Consider the following 19,959-nt stretch of genomic DNA (forward strand, 5'->3'; position numbering starts at 1 on the left):
CCATTAACAAAATGTGCACAATCTTTTTTTTTTTTTAATATTTTATTTTTCAATGCCAAGTACATAGACAAACGAAGAGAATTACAGAGTCATTCGGCTAAATACAGTATGATAACATGTCTAATCAATACATTAGCATCTAAGTTTTCCAATATTTTTCCCCTTAGAGACCCGTTCTCCTTCCCTTTAGGGACTTCTTCTCTCTTCCCACCTAATTGTTATCTCCACTCACGGAGGTGGATTATAACACAAATCAGTTATTATTATGCAGGATAGCATGTTAGTATCGTAACTTCAGGATACTTAGTCTAGTTCCGTCTCATTCTTCTATTATCCATCCTACCAGTTTCCCTCCCCCCTCAGAGCCTACCTTATTCCTGCCCCCCCTTCTGGGTGCCACCCAGGTTCCTCTATGTGTCTGTCCCTGTACCGCCTCAGGTTATGGTTGCTGGTTCTAGTCTTTTAGGTAAATATGTTCCATTTCCCATGTAGCTGTGCATTCAGTATGTATTCTGTGTCTTTGAATGGGTAAATTATTTGTTTTTGGTGTGCTGGGTCTAGAGTGGTAATGAGGGGCTCCCATTTGGTTATGAATTTTTTTGTTCTGCGTGTTATGTCTCCCTGAGTGTCAAGTTGCTCATAGATCATTTGTTTTCTCAATGTTTCTTTGAGTTGTGTTAGGCTTGGTGATGTCTGTGACATCCAGTGCTGCAAAATGAGTTTTCTAGCGTGTAGAATTACGTTGTTTATGAATCTTGTGTGTCGCGGTATCTTTGTTTGATGGTTTAGAAATATCACCGACTCGTTTGATAGGTGAATTTTTTCCCCTGTGCACGTTGCCACCCACCTCTGCACCATGCCCCAGAATTTCGTTAACTTCGGGCAGTTCCATATCATGTGAGTGATGTTTGGGTTAGGGTTGGAACATTTCGGGCACAGTCCTGATGTATCTCTCTTCCACTTGTGGAACAATTTGGGAGTTATGTATGCATTGTGGACTAGTTTGGTGTGAGATTCTTTTATGTCATTTGAGAGCGATGCCTCCCTCACCTCCACAAAGCTTTGCACCACACATTTGTCTGTAATGTCATGTCCCACCATGGTCCCCCAGGCAGTTTGTAAGTGTTCGATATTGGCTTTATGTACTTTTGATTGGAGCGTATTGTAGGTGTGTGAGATGGAGGTCACTCCTCCCTTTGTCAACCTCAAGAGTTTATAAATGTCACAGTCTATTTCCATCATATTACCGGCTTTCAGGAGACCTTGCACGTAGTGTTTTACCTGTAGGTAAGCAAAGTGGTGAGAGCTTGGTATGCCATAGTCTTTCTGCAGTTCTATAAATGGTCTAACTGTGGACCCGTTATCTGATAAGACATGTTTTAGTGCACAATCTTTTTATATTTAAACTGTTTGAGTCACCAGCTCCTACTGAGCATGTGCAAGAATAAGTGTGTATGCATTTGTGAATGGCTGATGGCTGTCACATGGTACGTGTATGCATTTATTATTGGCTGATGGCTGTCACATGATACAGGGGGAGTGGAAAAAGACATAACTTTTAAAATTGTCAGAAAAAAAATCTACTACTCATTTGAAGTTCAGACTAAGTGCTAGTGCATTGTCTTGTTATCTTGCATTTGTTGATTATGCAAATCTACAGTGTTGACTGGTCCTTTAGTTTGGTGGATAGCTCAAAATGTAAAAGTAGGTGGAGATAGTTAATTTAATAAAGTTCTGGCTGTTAATTTAGATATTAAAGCTACATAGCTTTCACTGCACTTTAGTAGTTATAGGGTCAGTGAAGAATATATAAATAGGTCTCACATCTTTTTCCAAGAGCTAGGTCAGAAATCTTAGATAATTACCTCACTAACTAGAAAAGCAGTGTCCCACCATCCTGGCCGTAAACAGGGGGTCACCAGCCATCTATAAAAGAGAATTGAATGTGTGAGGCTTCAGTTTAAGGGGCACTGAATCCAATTTTTTATTTTATGATTCAGATAGAGCATGCAACTTTAAGCAACTTTCTAATTTACTCCTATTATCAATTTTTCTTCATTCTCTTGCTATCTTTATTTGAAAAGCAAGAATGTAAGTTTAGAAGCAGGCCCATTTTTTGTCCACAGCCTGGGTTGTCCTTGCTGATTGGAAAGCACCAATAAACAAGTGCTGTTCAGGGTCCTAAATAAAAAATTTGGCTGGCTCCTTAGCTTAGATGCCTTCTTTTTCAAATAAAGACAGCAAGAAAACGAAGAAAATTGATAATAGCAGTAAATTAGAAAGTTGCTTAAAATTGCACGCTCTATCTGAACCATGAAAGAAAGAAAAATTGGATTTAGTGTACCTTTAAATATGAGGTGCAATAATCACTAGCTTAAATTTTTTTTAACTGAGTTAAGCCTGACATAATTACCAAAGTAAACAAGAGCACTAATGTGTATATATAGTCAAGATTAAAACTGTAAAGATCATATTCAAAACATCCACCATTGACACTCAGCTTTTAGGTTTCATACTCCATTTCATGCTTTATGCAGAGCTAATGGAACACGGTTATATACTGTTTGTCATATGGGCACGTTTATGAAGTTATATTATCAGAAAACAAGGAGAACTAGGGCCAGCTGTCAATATGAGGAAAAAAAACATAAAGTTTCCTATTAGGAAATCAAGTTGGTCAGCAACTTTGATGTGGACTATAGGAGTAGGTTGTGCCCCAATACTTTTTTGGTTAATTTACTAGTTTACACCTTGGCAAGTCCAGTACTGTGAAAGTCTATCCTATTCTGACTCTTAGGATTTTTCTTAAAGTTGAACATAGGTAAATGTTCCAGGCCAAGTGTTTGTTTCTACCCTCCGGGATTTTATTAGATGAGAGATATATGCCATACATACTATTTGTAAGAGCATCATCAGAGCTAGTAATTGTGCTCCCTGACCTGGATTGAAAGTCACTAAAGCAGTCCATATCTTGAACACTTGTTCCACTGTCTAAGTTAGCAGCCGCTGCCTCAGCAGATGCTGCATCCTCTCTTGAGCCACCACGTCGGTCTTCAGCCAGTGGGGCCAATTTATAATAGTGTGAGCGGACATGATACAATGTAGCGTATCATGTCTGCTGAACATCGATAAGTGCCGACAGCATTTATCATTGCACAAGCTGTTCTTGTGAACTGCTTGTGCAATGCTGCCCCCTGCAGATTTGCGGCCAATCGGCCGCTAGCAGGGGGTGTCAATCAACCCAATTGTATTCGATCGGATTGATTTCTGTCCGCTGCCTCAGAGCAGGCATACAAGTTATGGAGCAGTGGTTCCTCTAGACTATAATCGACTGGACTCGCTGGTGTGACTTGGACCTCTGCAGCATCGGAACTCTCAGTGAGCCTCCTAGATCCACATGAATTTCGGGTGACTCCGGTTAGTATGATACGGCTAGTGAAATTGTCTGGAGTGCGTGAGAGTAGTTTTGGGAGAACTTTTTTTCAGCTGTTGTTGGAAGCTCCCAAAGTAATCTCCTATTAGCTGTAAGGTCTGGCATTCCCAATCATCTAGTAGTTCTCCAGTTTTCTCAGCATATAATCATCTCAGACTATTTACCGGAATCATTCTTGCATGTGAGACAGTAGTGGGCATAAGATAAATTAAATGTAGAGAATCTCCATCCTTTTTCTCTCTTTTGTACAATAAAAGATGTATTATTGAGCAGACACATTCGTTCTGCCTAACCCAGAATACTGGGGGGTCTTGTGATCTGCATGTTAGGCCGCCACCTAAGATTCAATGGCCCAGATCAGTCCATGAGAATTATGTTGCGTTAAAAAATATATATTCTGGCTAGGTACAGCTTCCAATGTCTGGATATAGCATTATCAGAAGTTGATTATAGGATATTCTTAAAATAATTTGGTGGATTACCTTGAATTCCCTTCTATTCTGCTTCTATTTTGCTATGGCTGTTTATTTATCACATGGTCGCAAATGGGCGAATTAGCGCTCCAATTGGCCCTTTATTTGAAAATGTCAAGTTGTTTATTGTCCTTTTAAACGAGCATGGAATGAAAAGCTGCATATTTTTTTTCTCTTCCCATTGGAAATAACAGTTGAATGAATATTTGCTGAAAGAGAAAAGAGAGATAAGGAGAAACAAGAAATGTTAAAAAAAGAACAGAGCAAAAGAAACAAACACAGAAAGATAGAGGCCCCGATATTCAAAACATCAACAAGCCATCGGAAAATTGCTTTGATGTCCTTGTTGGCATCGCATCCCAATAGTCTGTCAGAATATTCTAAAAAAGGGGGCGTGTCCAAGCGATGCCTGTGAGCGGCTATGTCTCACTCATAGAAGTCAATGGGAGCGTGAAGTCACTGCCCACATCGCCGCTCGTCAGCATTTTACTGTGGAGGGGGAGGCCCTATATGAAGTGGGCCTACACAGAGAACATACTATAAGACGACTTGATCCCTTGCACCGTACTCGATTGACACCCCTTTAAGAAGCGGCGGACCGGGCTGAGTTCCAGGAGCCGTATAGACCAGAGAGGTTTTTCCTCTGGTGTTTACCTCATCTCCATGACAAAATATGCATTGTCATGTATAATGCAGATTATGTAAAGTATTGGAGCTATCTTAAAAGTTGTTTGTTATTATTTCAAACATAAATATATATTTGAAAATATGTGTATGTTTAAAATAATATTAAGCAACCATTAAATCCCTTTTAAGATATCTATAAAACTTTAAACAATATGCATTGTACATGTCTATGCATATTATTTATACATTGACTCCTAATCTGCCATAACCTAAAACTAACTGTAGAATATATGGCCCTAAACACAAATATTCAATATTTAACTGATGCATTGTTATGTAGAATTCATAGTATTTAAATATGTGCATATAAATTAAAATGTAATTAATGTTGCTTGTTGTGTTTATTATTTCTAATTAAAGACATTATGATTACTAGTATAGGTCTACATAACTGTATGCCTGTTATGTAAAAATATATTTTAATGATACTGACTACTGTAACATAAATATATATTAATATGTATATATCTATGTTATCACTAATAAACACAACAAGCTTACATAAATACATTTTAATGTATATGCAATACTTAAACCATTATGCAATATAGATGCATAACTGTTTAAATATTGAATATCAATCCAAGGCCTGACTACATTATATCTACAATCCTTGAAATAAAATGCATGGTCATGTATAATTCATATTAGTTTAAGTATTGGATATATAAATTAAATTGTAGATATTATTGCTTGATGCATTTATAAATCAATCAAAATATATTTGTTAAAATAGATATTTATGTTATAAAAGACAGTTGCATTATAATTATAGTATCACATAACTTCATGCCTGTTATGTAATAAAACAATAACACAAATGTCTTTTGTAACATGAATATACATTTTAAAATTTGTATTTATATTTCAAATAAAAAACACAAGAAAAAAATAAATACATATTAAGTAATATACAATAGTTAAAAGAAAAAGCATCATACATAAGAATGCATAATATTTTAAACATTGTAAATCATAGCACTATTAACCCCTAAGCTGCCCTAACCTAATCACCTAATCAAAGCCCATACAGGAATGTGGGGTGGTTAGTTGAGAGTGGCCTAATAAATGGTAACTATTAATAATCACCTTATCAACCCCCATACATGGGTGGTGGTTAGGAGATTAAGGCCTATAGAATACTAACTAACAATAATCACCTAATAAGCCCTCATACAGGGGTGGTTAGGACGTTAAGGCCTACAAAATACTAACTAACGATAATAACCCAATCAACCCTTATACAAATATGGGGGATGGTTAGGAGATTAAGTCCTAAACCGCCACCTCCCAACACAAACTAGAACTACACTAACACCTACCCCCCTCTAAACTAACCCCCCACTAAACTAACCCCACAAAGGTACAAAAAAATAAAAAGCTATGTTACAAAAAATAAATAAACTACAGTATCTAAAAAATCATTAAACCTAACACTAAACTACATGCTCCATAAAAAAAACAACCTAAACCATAAATTACAATAGCCATTAAAAGGTCCTTTTGTAGGGAACTGCCGTAAAGTGATCATAGCTCTTTTGCAAAATAAAAAGTTACAAAACCTTTCACCTACATTAACGTTACCCCCACCCACCAAAATAACAAAATCTAACTGTAAAAAATGTAGCCTATAAAATAAAATTCAATATAACAAACCCTATTCTTAAAAATACAAAAACCCACCCCAAAAAAACCTTATCTAATCCCAAAAGGGTTACTCATAGTTAATGGGAACTCGGGCTCCTCTTGAGAGTAGGGTTAGAATTTTTTTAAAATATTTCTAACTTAGGGAGTTTAGTTTAGAGGGGTTTAGGTGTTAGGTTAGTTTGCATATGCGGTTTATGGCAGCTTAGGGGTTTATAGTTAGTTACGTAGGGGTTAATAGTTGATTGTGGTGGATATTAGGTGGTTTAGAGGTTAATTGATAGATACTTGCGGTGGGTATGTGATGGTTTAGAGGTTAATAGTTAGCGACTTGCGTTGGGTATGTGGCGGTTTAGAGGTTTATTAGTATAGTGTTACTTTGCGATTGCGGGGTACTTTGGTTTAGGGGTATTAGGATTAGCAGTTAGACAGACGGCAGTTTTATTCTAGGGATCCTTTTATTTTACATCACCAATATGGTCGTGATGCTGGGTGTTGACTAAGCCAGCATCACCAACCATTGGCGTGTATAATAAACACCTCTCGGTGATGCCGCTATGTCAGGAGCTTTGGAATAGAGTTCTGTAATACTTCTGCATTACTTTAACAAATTAGGGTCATACTTTGTATATTTCTGTTTATATATACAAATTACATTGCAACTTGAATTTGCTGCATTGCAAACTAAAACTGACTTTCAGAAAGTGGGAGGGAGAGGGCAGGGTGTCTGAAGCTCTCTCACCAGTCTTGTGAAATGTTCTAAACATTTTAAACAAGCTGGTCTCACTGATTTATCTCGCCAGTTGTATGCACAATTAGGGTTGCCAAGTGTCCAGTATTCAACCGGACAGTCCAGTATTTTAACAGGCTGTCCAGTAAAATCTGTACAAAAATACTGGACACTTAAATGTCCAGTATTTTTAAAGACCCCTGTCAGCTAAATGTAAAGGACCTTCTAGGCCTTTATGCATTAGAAATATGGCTCAAAAAGAAGTTACACTGTGCATTTTCTATTATATGTGTTACAGGCAACCATGAGGGTGGTCAATCATTGCTGGGTTGGTTACCTCTAGCATCTAAGGGGGTTACATCACTGCTCTGTACATGTGTTACTGGCAACCAAGGGGATAAAATGACTGCTTAATTATTTTTTACTCTCAGAGTTTCAGGCTCATATTATGAGTTGAAAGTTAAAAGTTTGCTCTCTCATGTTCATAACGTCACAGTAAAAAATAGACTTTGAGAAGTTGCGAATACAAAATCGCATTCCCCCCATAGACTTTAATGTAGCTGAAAAATACCTAGCACCCACAAGTCACACAAACACGATGGCGGTTATTTAAAAGCATAGCATAAGAAGATAATATTGCATCTTTCATAATCTAATGTTCTGCGAATAGCAGAATATGTTCTATGTATTCTTAAAGAGATATTTAAATGTATATCTGATGGATATTTGCACAAATATATATTTATACATACATATACATATATATATATATGTATATAAACTTGATTATATATAGGTCTAGATGTATACATATATATAGGATTATCTATTTAAAAATACAGAGAATGGGGGGCGGAGCTAACCAGCGCCCAAGATGGTTGCAGGTGATTAGAGCTCCGAAGTGTGGTCGGCATAATCACCCTACCAGTTCCACAGATATGTGAGTTGGGAGCTACATCTACCCACACCTGACCACTAATGGCTGGAAACGCACCTGACGATTATCAGAGAAGCTCCGGTGCGGCATTTAGCCGGATGTTGCAAGCCGCGGGCCCAAGCGGCTCCCTTGAGGCCTACTAAGAATTTCAACCCAGGCGCATGGTTACGCCACTTGGGCCATAGGAGGCATACAGAGATCTTTCGCACCTCTCACCACACTGCGGAAAGCAGAGGAAAGCAGATGAGTAACCGGTGACTGCATCGCTATATGGAGCACGCCTGAAGGGTAAGAGGGGAATAGTATCCCGTAACAGTGCTGCCTGTACTACGCATCAACCCCTCATTGCCCCAAGGTTATGCTATCACCAAGTAAACACGGTCTAAATAGGAGGGTTCCCCCTTGGCAGCAGCATTATTGATCCACACTACCACATAAGGCCAACGCAGTGCAGTACCAGTGTAAGGGTTAATGTTTTCTCCCTGTCCCTTTAAGCATATTGCCTATTTAAGGCACCTCCTACTTAGAACCAATGCTGCTTTATTGAAGAGTATACTACCTACTTCGTGTACACTCTGATCCTCCTTTGAGGCTAATCCTCAGTACCATTGTAAACCAGCCGTAATCCTCCTTGCTGATAGGAGTGATAACTTTGCACTAACTTTTTCATTTGCTTTTCCTTCCATCGGATATCTGCTGGAAGGTTTCAACTTGCTGGAGCTCTGCTGTGTCTGTGCGGTACACGCTGACGGTGACGTCATCAGGCGCAGCCGACTGCACTTCTCACTGCCTGTCAGCTCTGACCGCTCTCCACGCTCCAGCTGCTTTCTCTAAGGAAACTTCACTGGATGATACCTGAACTTCAGTGCTAACAAGCTGACCTTCTCTGGAACTTTGATACAGGTCAGATTATTTGTTGGTTACCGCTACAAGCTGTATTGTAAATCTTATCATTTATTTGAGTTGTGACTATCGATTCTATACTTAAGACTATCTATATGTTTTCCAGTTACATGTGATACTGCCTCATGTTGGTTAGAGCGCATTGTTCAGAAAGTATTTCACTCTAATCTAATCTCTTGGCACATATTAAAGTGCTAGGTATTCCTAAGGGATTCCTTCAGGAACACGTAGCCAACACCTAAACCTTTTCTAATCTCACAGGAACACTAACCTTTGTTGAAGAATTAAACAGTTCCTGTAATTCCCTAACAACCAGCTGCACTGTGTCTTGCAGGGAGCTAACAAGGCGCCATCTCTCTAAGCATGTAATAGTCTTCCTAAACATATACTTTATAGAGGAGCAGGAAATTGGACATTTCATAGCGTAAGCTCTGCAATTGGATTTGTCATTTTTCTCAAGGGGTGCACAACTTCTCACAGAGGACCCCCCCCCTTTCCCACACTGTCATTGCTATAAACTTCTAACAGGGGTTATTTTTTTCTTTAATATGACTTCTAAAAGAGCACCCAGAGCTGAAAAGGCAGGCAAAGGTGGCATCTCTACGGCCTCCACAGTACACAGTTTTTTCAAAGCCGTGGAAGCGGCAGCTAAAGAACAAGTTGATATCCCCGCGAAAACGCCATCTCCACTCCTAAACCATGACCCGGAGGAAAGCCCAGAGACCATGTTAACTAAAGCTGATTTGCAGACCCTGCCCTCCAAAGAGGACTTTAACAAGTTTATTGGGCAAGTTAGCTTAATGATAAAATCTAGCCTATCAGAGGTCAAGAGAGAGATAAGTGAAATTGGTTCCAGGATATCACAAATCGAGGAAGATGCGGAACACACAGACAAAATCCTAGATCTCCAGACCCGCCAAGTGTCCCATCATTCCACTATCATAAACCAATTGCAGGACCAGGTTGAAGACCTGGATAACAGGGGGCGGCATCAAAACATCAGAATTAGGGGGATCCCGGAGAATATTAAGACCCCGGAGCTCCTACCATACCTACAAACCCTATTTAACAAACTAATGGACAATGAGGAAGCAGTGGAGTACCCACTGGACCGATATCATAGAGCCCTGAGACCCCCTCCGAAAGACACAGCTCCTCCGAGAGACATCGTCATCAAGTTTACAAGTTTCAGGGACAAGGAGAATATCCTCACAGCGGCCCGGAAAAAATCTCCCATCTCACACAATGGATGCACTCTCCAATTCTATGCGGACCTCAGTCAACTGACTTTGAGCAAAAGAAGGGAAGCTAGATACCTCACCCTGCATCTAAGAGACCTTGGCATCCCTTATAGATGGGGATTTCCCTTTTGTTTAAAAGTAATTAAAGACAACTCAACTGCTGTATACAGAACACCTGAGGATCTGGAGGACTTTGCTCGCTTTTAAAGATTTCAAAGCCCAGACTTCCTGACCTGCAGGAAGCTCCAAAGGATCAGCGCACACCAAATCCACAGAGGCAAGAATGGACGCAAGTCCCCTACAGAAAGAAGCGTAGACCCATAGCAAATAGCCTTGGCAGTCAGGAGGAAGCCACCTGAACTATGGAACTACCTTTAAGCTGAGTACTTCACTACACAAGGCTCACAGCCGTATGTGGTTCCCTCTCCCTTCCATTATCAGCATGGACTGGGGGCATGTATGAACTTGTGCTGGTTACTTCACTCCACCATTGAAAACTGAAAACTGTAATGTATAAGTTTCTTTTCTTTTTACATACCTTTTGTTCTCATGTTGCTCGCTACAAATGCCAATAGATTAGATTAGATTAGAATAGATGCGTTTTATTGTCATTGTACAAAGTAGGAAAACAGAGACAACGAAATTATATTTGAAAATCTAACCAATCCTATACACAGATAGCACTATAATGGTAAAAACTAATAGATACAATAGTATGTTAGATTGTTTTGCACTAGATAGCAGCCCTAGGATGTCGAACTCCATGACTTAATGTTCTGCTGCCGACCTGCTACCATAAGTCGTAGCTGTCACTTATACCCCCTTCCCTTAGTTAAGTAGTCAGAGGCATATAATGCTTCATGTTTGTGTTCAAGTTTTTGTGTTAATTGTTGTATGTGCTGTTTTGTTAATATGTGATCTTTACCATTACAGAATCGTTCTTTTCAACCTACTCTTATCGCAACTTCCTATCTCTCCCCTTTACCCGTGGCCTGGCCGTGGCTGTAGATGCTACATATCAGTCCATTTTCAGGTAACAGTTCAACACAACACACCGCAAATTCATTCAGTTGCTACCCCCACATGGAGTCTCCTTGGGCAACACAATAACTATCCCCCCTACACAGTTGGTAGATTAGCATGGCTCCGTTATTGAACCATAAGTCCCCTCATATGGGACAACACCACATCAAACTAGTATCTCAGAATGCGAAGGGGTTAAATTCCCCTACAAAGCGATCAGTCGCTCTCTCATGCTTTAAAAAGTCTAAAGCGGACCTGGTCTTCGTACAGGAGACCCACTTCCCTAGAGATAATTCCCCAAAATTCACTAATAAGGATTATCCCACTGCATATTTCGCGTCACATATAGATAAACGCGGGGGGTGGGAATCTTGTTTCATAGGTCACTACCGTTCCAGTTAACAACTATGGAAGTGGATCCTGGGGGAAGATGGCTTATACTTATTGGCCTCCTCTATAGTCGACCAGTTACGTTGGTCAATGTTTATGCCCCAAATTTGAAGCAAGCACAATTTTTCAAAAAAGTAACAACTAAAATCCTTCAAGTACAGAAAGGTGCTTTAATCGTAGCTTGCGACTTAAATGTAGCACTTGAGCCAGGTATTGACTGCTCTCTAGGTCGAGACAGTATTCCCATTAAGACCCTACAGGACCTTAGAACACTTGCACATAAGCTCACCCTGATTGATGTGTGGAGGGCCAAGCACCCGAGCCAGCGGAACAACACCTTTTTCTCCAACCCGCATCAATGCAACTCACGCATAGACTATGTATTCATAGATCAAATCACCTATAGCTTAGTGAGGGAGGCTGATATTGAACCAATAAGTTGGTCCGGTCATGCCGCAGTGTCGGCCACTCTGGGCTGGTCTGAATGACCGCTAACCCCTTACACGTGGAGGCTTGATGAATCCCTGTTAAAACACCCGATATTTTCTAAACGTGTAGCGGAGATGATAAAAGAATATTTTGCACTCAATAATACGCCAGACACTTCACTGCACACTTTATGGGAGGCCCACAAATGTGTAATTAGGGGGGAAATGATAAAACGTAAGGCAGCCCTCACCAAACAGTACCGCGAGGCTTATAAATCTATGATTCAAACTATCCGCGAATTAGAGCAGACTCACAAAAATTCCCCACTAGATAAAGTCACAGCTGATAAATTAAGACAGGCGAGGAATGACTTAAATAGACTAATATATAAAGAAGCCCAATCCAAAGCGATATATCTCAAGAAAGTGTACCTGGCCAACTCAAATAAGATAGGTCCGTCCTTGGCGAGAACCCTTAAGGAGCAGAAGCTGAACTCATATGTACATAGCATAGTCGATTCCGCAGGTCGCCAGGCCCTAAGCAGCCACCAAATTGTAAATGAATTCAGAAAGTTTTATAACACATTATACAACCTGCCAAAGCCACCACTGGCAGCGAATCCCCAGGAGCGAAAGAGGTACATTGCGGAAGCTGCCCTTCCGGTCCTTCCAGTAGAGCTATCTCAGAAATTACAGGCCCCAATTACTTCTCAAGAAGTTCTCCTAGCAATAAAATCTCTTCCTCTGCGTAAGAGCCCAGGACCCGATGGGTTCACAAACCTATACTATAAAACCTACCGGCAACTTCTGTCCCTGCACCTAACCTCCATGTTCGGAGCAATAGATGATAAAATACCCTGGCCCAGGTGCAACTTAGAGGCTCACGTCATAGTTCTACCAAAGGCGGACAGAGACCACCAGAAAGTGGAAAACTATAGACCCATATCCTTGCTCAACTCTGACATTAAGATTTACGCAAAAATCTTAGCGACCCGCTTAAACTCAATTCTCCCTCAAATTATTCATGTGGACCAAACGGGGTTTATCCCTGGGAGGGAAGCACGGGACAATACCATTAGGGTAATTCAATTAATAGAGCACACCAGCCGGTCGAAGATCCCATCGATATTAATATCAACCGATGCTGAGAAAGCCTTCGACCGGCTGGACTGGGACTTCCTGCACTCCTGTCTGTCCGCCTTTGGTGTTGGTGACCTGATGACCCATAGAATCCTCAGCCTCTATACCCAACCCTCTGCGAAAATTAAGGCTAATGGCGTCCTGTCAGATAGCTTTAGCATCGGAAACGGGACCAGGCAGGGTTGCCCCCTCTCCCCGCTCCTCTTTGCTATCTCTATGGAGGTGCTGGCTGCACACATTAGACAAAATCCCCAAATTACAGGCATAACATTAGGTCCCAACACTTACCCTCTATGCGGACGATGTCCTCATTTTGTTAACTTCCCCAAACTCCTCTATCACCTACTTACTAGAGGAATTCAATCGATTTAGTGCTCACTCTAATTTCCACATAAATGCACAAAAGTCGGAAATCCTAAATATTAATATGAAAAAACAATCCTTCGAAGCCCTAAGGACTCATTGCCCATACAAATTAAACCTAGACAAACTTAAATACTTAGGAATCCAGCTCACGTCGGGGAGTAGTAAATTATTTAAGCATAACTATATACCCATCATGCATAGACTCAAAAGGGAACTCGACGGCTGGCAAAATAAACCGCTATCGTGGTGGGGTAGGATACAAGCAGTAAAGATGACAGCCCTCCCACGGTTACTTTATGTAATGCAGACTGTACCTATTCACCTGCCGAATACATACATTAATCAACTACAATCAATGCTAAACTCTTTTATATGGGGTAACATTAAACCACGCATTAGCAAGAAAATTATTACAGCCCCACTGGGTGCAGGGGGGCTGGGAGTACCGTCAGTGTTGTCATACTATAGGGCCGTAGTCCTGCAGAGAATTATTGAATGGCACAATCCGACAAATGCCAAAGCATGAGCATCTATAGATTCTTTTCTCTTAAAATCTCCACACATTGGCCCCCTTAGTTAGGTCAAACATTCGGCTAGACCCCCCCTAGCAAGATTATTCCCAATATATAACCACCTTTTCAGAACATGGGATGGGATCCGAGCTAAAATAAAGGGCATTTCGTCCCTCATCTCCCCAATGTCACCAATATCTTATAATGCAGAATTTGTGGGAGGTGTACTAGTCGAAAGACCTAACCCTATAAGCCTGGAGTATACAATACCGTTCACCAATCTGATTTTCAACAACACTTTAAAGACACGTACACAGTTAGCTTATATGGCGGGAGGTGTCTTTTCTGGGTGGCTCAAGTACGCACAACTCACACACCTATTGAAAATTTCACCTCATAGAGATAGTCTACTCAGAGACCTGACCCACTTCGAGAGGCTATGCCTATCGGGCACTGTCCCCCGTGGCTCTCTGTCAAAGGCAAAAAAAATGTTAGATGTAGCATTAACGCCAACGTCCCCTTCTTATAGGCTACATTTGCAAAGGGAGCTAGGAGTGGAGATCCCTGAGGAACAATGGCAGAACATCCTATACCACACGGCCAAGTCCTCATCTATACCCAGATCCCTAGAGCTCAACCATAAAGTGTTGTTCCGTTGGTACCTCACACCAGAGAGACTTAAACAGATTTACCCAGGAGCGGGTGCCACTTGCTGGAGGGGGTGTGGGTCCGCTGGGACGATGGCACACATATGGTGGCAGTGCTGCTCAATCTCCCCTTTCTGGAGGGAAGTGGAGCAACTCCTTAGGGAACTGCTAGGAGCAACATTTAATCTATCACTCTCTATTGCCCTTTTAAACTACAAACCTGACAAAGTTTGCAAAATTAAATGGAAACTAGCACAAATTAGCTTAAACAGTGCAAAGGCACTTATCGCCCGTAACTGGAAATCTGCACGTATTCCTACAAAGCAGGAGTGGTTTATCCACACCTCGGAACTTTTGGCGGTGGAAGAATACTCTTATTATAGCAATGGTAATTTATCTTTTTTTCCACAATGTCCAGTTCTATTGGGAGACTATACTTAACGCTCCTGTTGCAACAGGGGATTCTGCCCTAGTGGAGGAGCCATAAAACATAGCAACGCTCCCTCTGGCCAGGCCTCTCTCCCCTCCCCCCCCCATTCCTTTCCCTTATTGTTATATAGTAGGTTTGGATCAAATGGGTTGAATTTATTGCACATATAAATGTTATAGGTTTTTTATTGACTGATGTTATGTTTATTGGAATCGGCACAATCTATCCTTGGATACACCAGTCGCAATGGCGACAGAACCTGTAAGGGACCATGCAAACAAGTACAGCACGAGATGCCTCTTCGGTGGCATCCCAATACAGGCCTTATGGACAATACCCCCTCTATGGAAGGCTCTGGGTATTAATGTGTCAAACCAAGAGGGCGGACTATTACTGTATAACCATGCTGGTAAGGACTGTACCATGTAATACTATCTTTGACTTGTGTATCGATTACCATATTGTACTGCTGTCGATTTTCAATAAAGTTTATCTTTAAAAAAAAAATAATAATAAAAAAAAATACATAGAACATATTCCCCATTGTGCCAAAACATTGGAATGTGAAATTTATATAGTAAATACATAGTTAAACACTTATGAATATTGCATAAATATGTTTTTCATATTTTCATCTACTTAACTGCAAAGGGCTCCAATGCACTTATATATATATATATATATATATATATATATATATATATATATATATATATATATATAGATATATATATATAGATATATATATGTCTATATGTATGCATATGTATTTAAGTGTTTAAATTCTGTAAATACGTATATACAAATATAAATACATATGTACACACATATACATACATATACATATTTAGCCATGTGTATGAATGTACAGTATCTCTATGTTAAAGCCCTTTGCAGTCTTTTTTTTATATAGAACACCTGAGACCTCATATCTTTGAGCCCTTATAACTTTTTAATGCAATATTTTTATTTCATATTTTGTATCAGATAGTGTTATTATAAGTGTAACTGTACTTTTAAATGTTGATGTGTTTTGTAAATTCAGCAACGTATATCAAGGGAATTAAGAACATTTGATAATAGGAGTAAATTGGAAAATCATTTAAAATTGCCTGTAATATTCTATCTGAATCCGGAAAGAACAAAAATGGGTTTTATATCCCATTAGTAGGTCCCATACGATGTAACCTGTAGTGTACTGCAAACATTTAACAATAAATGCTCTCAAGAATTAGAACATTATATTTTTTTAGCAAAGCAAAGAATTTACTAGACAAGTGCAAAAATGCATATTTTATTATTCAGTTTGTAAACAAATAATGTAGTTATCCTCTTTCTTTGGCAATTACTTTGATCTGACACCAGATAAAAGAGCAATTTAAAATATCTAAATAGCTGATTTCTAAGTTTTAATAGGGCTGTTTTTCAAGTTCTCAGTATACTGTAAATAAGCCTTCTTTACTAGGTGTGTTACAGTATGATGCGCTTGTAGGCAACTTGGTAAATGGAGGCCTACACTGAATTAAGCATGGACATAACTGCTAGAGGTTTTCGGGTGATCCAGGGTGATCCAGTTGCTGCTGGGTGATTTGGGTGATCCAGTTGCTGCTATCATTAAGAGATATTCTTTGTGTCCTCATATTTAAATATACAAACATATTTATTGCAGATATGTGCAGAACATCTGACCATTTAATAGTTTTAGGTAGGAACAATTTTACTATGTCAAGGGCACTTGGCAATCAGGCAAAATTTTTAATCTTATGATATATGGAAGCCTTATTATTCTGTAATAGTTCTGCTTACATACAAACCCAGTACAAAAAGAGTGGTGTCTTGCAGGTGAATAATATATTGTAATACTTCAAAGTGTTTTTTTCACTATAGGCAGGTTGTTTCGCCCTTGTTGTGGCTCTTCAGTATGATGTAGGTGCTATGTTATTGGACTCAAGCATTGATTTTAGGTTTACGGCTATATGCCAGTTTTGCTGATGATTACTTTAATTTTCGTAAGCACACTTACAAAGCGTGAAATTAATGCTTGAGCAGAACAGCAGCACCAACCATAGACAGCCTGTTTGGCCCATTTGGTGCTCATTCCTCCATTGTATTAATCCTAGCAAAAAATAAATGTACTTATCTGTGCAAAATTGCAACACTTACAATTCAAAATCCATTTCAATATAATGGGCAGCCCTGTAGCAAAGGGTGGAATGCTCGAGGACATCAGCATCAACCATAATGACTTGAGTGAGAAAGAGTCCCAAAGTAGCGAAACAGGCTGCCTATGGTTGATGCTGTGTTATTTAAGCCTCATGTATTTCACAGTTAGGAGGAACCGTTGCCGGCAACACGGGTTTACCTTACTGGATGAGGGAACTGTTTTCAGAGGACCATTATTTGCTCCCTCTCTTCCTGCAGCAAGTACCGGAACTTGACGGTCACAGACAGGACATCCTGGAGGTGGGAGGAGGACTCCGTGACACTGTATAGAATCTTCTATACTGACGCTGTACACATACCTCAAACTGTTTGAGGTTTTAATTTGTGAGTTTGTTTCTTGCTTGTAATAAATTGTATTTTGGTATTCAGACATATTGCACTATATTTTTTCTGCTTTCTTCCTTGCGCTCTATGTCCACTCTCTTTTAGTTTTCAAGCTATACCTCTTCACCGATATCACACCAGTGATTAAAAAGGAGCTGCACAGGAAAGGAGAACTGGTCTATTTTTTCATTTTGGACATTGAAACATATTTATTTAAAGAGACACCACCTGCAACAAAGTAGGAACGTTATTTTATTAATATATTAATGTTTTATTGCCCTTTGTAATTTACAATTTGCTATATTATTAATTGCTAAGCATGAAATGTGTTTAGGGAATGTTTTATTTTGTTTCTCATATATATTTGTTTGGCGCTTTTTAAAGGTTTTGGGTTTCTCCCTAAAGTGGTTTGAGATAGGAACATTAATCAGGAGATTGTTGTTCCTTCTTTGTGTCCTAAACCATCTTCTCATAAGGAACGTCTGCTGCACAACCTAGACGTGGTGCGTGTGTCTATCTACAGGCGACTAAGGATTTTCGCCAGTCTTCTGCTCTGTAGTTTTCTCTGGGAAACGTAAGGACAGAAAGCTACGGCTACTTCTTTCTTTGTTGCTGAAGAGTATCATTCGCTTGGCCTATGAAACTGCTGGACAGCAGACTCCTGAGAGGGTCATGGCTCATTCTACGAGGCTGTTTCCTCTTTCTGGGCATTCAAAAATGAAGCTTCTGTGGAACAGATTTGCATGGCTGCAACTTGGTCCTCTCTACACACTTTTTCAAAATTCTATACATTTGATACTTTTGCTGAGGCTTCTTTTGGAAGAAAGGTTCTTCAAGCAGTGGTGCCTTCTGTTTAAGTTCCCTGTCTTGTCCCTCCCTTATCTGTGTCCTCTAGCTTGGGTATTGATTCCCAATAGTAATTAGTGTCATTAGAAAGAAAGCAAAATTTATCATTACCTGATAAATTCCTTTCTTTCTTGACACGGTGAGTCCACGATCCGCCCTGTTTATTTAGACAGGTTTTGTCGTATTATAAATCTCAGGCACCTCTGCACCTTGTTACTTCCTTTCTCTCCTTTTACTTTGGTCGAATGACTGGGGTTGGAGGGAAGGGAGGTGATATTTAACAGCTTTGCTGTGGTGCTCTTTGCCTCCTCCTGCTGGCCAGGAGTGATATTCCCAATAGTAATTAGATGATCCGTGGACTCACCGTGTCAAGAAATAAATACATTTATCAGGTAAGCATATATTTTGTTTTTATCTTAAAATAGTAATTATGGGTTAATATCTCCTGAGGGGGGTTATTGAACAGGGGGGACTTTAATCATGTTTGTGGTTCCATCAGCTAATGTGTACTAATACTCAGGCTCATGGCTTTTCGGAACATAACGGCCTTATCATTTATTGGTGTGATCTCTTTTGATTGACTTGCACAGTGCACCTCGTGACCTGGTGCGGTTACATTGTTTTCCACTTCCTTATGTTTACTGTGTGGCGACAGAGAGAGTCTGCTTGTTGGTTGTCTGGTTCACAGGAGGTGGTGAGTGCCCCAGCCATTGGGGGTGTAAAGAGGGTGCCAGTTAGTGTTTGTCATTTTTGTAATCCAAAGATGATGGAGGATTCTAATTTATTGGACACGGATGTCTTCGATGCGGAGAATACATTGTGATGAATATGAAATGGCCTGGGTTATCCATGCCTAAATCAGGGACCTTAGAGTGCGTTGAGCCATCCGCCCCAGAGAGGATTCCATGTCCGGTGAGACGCGTGCCTCAGGACCTTCCTTTGCTATGCAAGCAGGTGTCCATATGGCCTTTACTCCTTCTCTGGAAGGTGGCTTGTTTCCTCCAGAGGTTACGGCACGGTTCTGCATGGCCATATCTATGGCGCTGGCTCATTTATATCTTCTAAGTGAAATATTTTTAAGGTACTGTCCGTGTTCTGACAACCAGGGCCCGTCAGGCGTGGGATCGCCTGATTCAGTTCGGCCTTTTGGGGAAGTGTCGGTATCTGAACCTTCAGGGGCCTCAACCCCGGGGCCGTTTATCGATCCGGCGAGGGATAATTTTGCCTCCCGTTATAGGCTGGCACATCTTTATGTTCTACTAAGGCTTGTTTTGGTGGTGCTGGAGGATTCCAGTCCTAGTGGGCCGAGGGATCCGAGGCCCTAGATGCAGGATGGCAAGCTGGGTTGGACGTTTGGGGATGAAGCTATTCTCCTTGACATCTCCTTTTTTCTTTCTTTTATGTATCGGTTCCAGTTCTGGGCTTGGGTGAATGGGGCTATTGGCGTACCCATTCACATTGGGCGTTCACCCGCGGGTGCTGCCTTACTTTTATTTTGATCCGGATAGGATATCTTTGATTTGTTTTTAGTAAGCTCACGTCTGATATAATTTCCGTTTTTGGAAACGTTCTTCTCTGGAAC

This window comes from Bombina bombina, chromosome 5, assembly GCF_027579735.1.
Source record: "Bombina bombina isolate aBomBom1 chromosome 5, aBomBom1.pri, whole genome shotgun sequence".
NCBI classification, from domain to species: domain Eukaryota; kingdom Metazoa; phylum Chordata; class Amphibia; order Anura; family Bombinatoridae; genus Bombina; species Bombina bombina.